This window comes from Miscanthus floridulus, chromosome 15 (genome assembly GCF_019320115.1).
Source record: "Miscanthus floridulus cultivar M001 chromosome 15, ASM1932011v1, whole genome shotgun sequence".
Classification (NCBI taxonomy): Eukaryota; Viridiplantae; Streptophyta; class Magnoliopsida; order Poales; family Poaceae; genus Miscanthus; species Miscanthus floridulus.
The window spans coordinates 45,015,741-45,019,077 of NC_089594.1; positions in this window are offsets into that span (position 1 = coordinate 45,015,741).

The following is a 3,337-nucleotide window of genomic DNA, read 5'->3' on the forward strand; positions in this document are numbered from 1 at the left end:
GGGCCAGGATGCCCGCGACACTCATGCACCTAGGTACTGATCGCTAGTGGGCCCATCCCTTTGAACCCCTCACTCTAAGGGTGCCCCAGAGTAGTTGTGAACCCATCAGTGGGCCAGCCTTCAAACTCCTAGACCTAAATGGGCCATAGGAGCATTTTTAGCTCTAGATCCTTTCTTACCTGTGATAGTTCTCGGCCCATTGAATGAGCGAACCGTCATCTGGCATATCCTTTTGGGGCATGGCCCAAGATAGCATGCGCATGATCTTTGGAGGATGGTGACATGACATGGTGCAGTGGGCGCCTAAATCTAGGTGGATGGTTTTCCTTCTTGTCCCCCTTCGCCCTATAAATAGCGGCCTCCTCCTTTGTGTTCCTAGACACCAAAACTATAGCCTTACCTTTGCCGTTCAGATCTACCGTGCTTGCTAATCTGTCGCTGGAGCCCTAGATCCATAGCTTCTGCTCCTCTACCACCACCTTTGCTTCTCCGTAGCCACCTCCATCCTCCATGGATTCATGGTACCGCTCTAATGTTACCCATGCATGCATGGAGGGCCTCGTCAAGCATGGTCTTCTCCATAGGAGGACCGATGCGCTGGAGTGGCTTGTGCCTAGCCACGAGGATGCACCGGCACCACCTGATGGCTACGTCGTCTCCTTTATGCCCTTCCACGAGCGTGGACTCATAGTTCCTCCTCACCCATTCTTTCGGGGTCTACTGTACCACTATCAGATCGAGCTACATCACTTGAACCCCAATGGGATCTAGCATATTGTGGCCTTCATCGCGATGTGCGAGGGGTACCTGGGGATCGAGCCCCACTTTGAGCTCTAGAGATATTTCTTCTCCATCTCCTTGATGAAGAAGGAGAGAGGCTAGGAGACCCCAGTGCCAATGGGATGCATGGGCATCCACCTCCAGGGGCAGCGGGTGGCCGAGTATATGCCTTGCTAGCTCTCTAGATCCAACAAGGGGTCACACTCTCATTGGTTGTACCTAAAGGACGACCTTGCCACACCCTAGCCTATCTTCTCTAGGCATTTGATCGAAGAGGTTCTACTGTCATGGCCATGGGGGCCACCCATCAAAGGAGAAGAAGAGGATGCACAACCTCCTCAAGGCCATCGCGTTCTTGAAGACCCATAGCTCTACGGGGCTGACATCATCAAGGGTATCATGCGAGGAGGGTGGCGCCCTTGATGGCACGTGTCCTCCCACTATATGAGATGATGCCCGATGCATAGCTCATTGGGACGACACTCGCCTAGGGGTTGCTCTATGACAGCGAGGTCATGCAGCGCATCAAGGAGGCCATGGGGGAGGCCGATGCCATGTTCTCGATCCTAGGGCATCCCATGATGCGGCCGGACATGGGCTTCATCGAGCTATTGATGGGGTTAGTCTTCTAGGACTTCGTTGCACCGCTGCCAGAGCTCGTGGAAGGTGAAGGAATCTAAATTACTTTGGAAGAATGTTTTACTTCCAACAACCATTCCTTTGATAGCTCTATTTTAGGGGAAACTTCCTCAGAAGGACGTGAAAGATTTTCATGACCAAAATGTTTTGAGGTATTGCTGAAATCCCCAAATTCGATAGGGAACTCTAAAGGATAAATCCCTCTTTCCTTCGGTGTTTGTGGTTCAGGTGAGGTCGAATCTAGGGATGGTACGTGTTTGGATTCGACTAATGAGGACTCCTCAACACTCGACATGACTTTTGCCTAGAGTGGTTTGGTTCTTATGAAGAAGTGTTGCTTTCTAGGAAATTTTCAAGGTATTTAACTTGTTCCGTCATGGGTTTGTGTGCAAACCAGCCTCCGGTAGTCGCGTCTAGGCATAGGTTAGCATTTATGTCAATACCCAAACAAAAGAGTCGAAGCAATATGCTGTCGGGTAAAGACAAATCTAGGCTGGCGTGTATTAACGTAGAAAACCTGGCCCAGGCTGCACCTATAGACTCCTTCTTGTACTACTTAAAGTCAAGGATCGCCCTTGGTAGAGAGTCGATACGGGACATAGGGAAGAATGCAATGTAAAAACTTGTATTTAAGTTCATCCCAGTCCCCATTCATACTTTCTATGACAAGTGTGTACCATTGCTTCGCCTTCTCTATGAGAGAAAAGGGAAACAATTTCCACTTTAGAGTTTCTTGTGTCATGCCTGAGATGCTCAGGCACTAACACATGTCCTCACATTCATGCAGGTGATGGTAGGGGTTTTCATTATCATGCCGAGAGAAGGGTTGCACCTGAACCATGGCTATTAATCTAGGGTGAAGTTCACAGCCAAATGAAAAGTTTGGTTTAGAAGGTGGCTCAGGGAACTCGCCCTTTGAAGCAGAAAGGGTTGGATTTGGAGTTGGCTTCATGATAGAAAAGATAAAAGAAAATATTTTTTTTGTTTTCCTTTTTAGATAAAATACGAGGACAAACTAGGTTCAAAGAAAATACAGCAACTGTTCTCTAACAACGGCGCCAGAAATGATTGTTTGTATTTCTTAACGGATATAAAAATAATCCGCAAGCGCATGGAATTACCGTTGTAGCACTTCACCCAGAAGTATTCAGGGTATCATATTTTCCATAGGGAACGGAGGTACTCTTCTAGCTAGTTCATCCAAGGACAACACAAGGGTAGAATTAGCAGAGGTTGAAATGGATTTCTATGGTTTTATGGTCTGAGGATAGATAAACGCTACTCCTACTTGCTCACTTCAGGCACCGTAGCGTAGCTGGTCTGCCAAGCGATACCGGCTTGTAGCCTACATCAAACCTATACATGGGGGGATATGAGGGACGGACAGGGCTGTCACCACCTGTCGCCCACCCCTCAACCATGGGGAACGAGGCAAACAAAGATAGCTTCTAGCCTAGACACCATGTCTACGCTATCGACTATTACTCTAGCGTGCATGCAAGGGTTATTCGTCTCTATCAGGGCCCTTCTACTAGAGCATCCACCATGGGGACAGATGACGAACCCACAAACAAGTGAGAGTATAGCTTAACTAATCAAAGACTATAACCAAAAGAACCATGAACACTCACTTAGTGGGCGAACTTGTTGAAGTAAAGATGCTCATCGAGGTACAAGTTGGTGAGACACCGACAAGCCTGGCGCTACCCCAAGCTCTCCCTCACATCTCTCCCTTACTACTCTACTAGCTTTCTGGGGCCTAAGCCCTTGGACTGTTGCTCAAAAGTGGAGAAGCTCTTTCCTTGTTGTGTGTGTTGTAGAGGAGGGGTACCCTTCTATTTATACAAGAGCCTAGGCAGTGCTGGAGGCTATTCTTGGTGCGAAATAGGAGCTCCACCACCTTCGCATGGAGGCATGC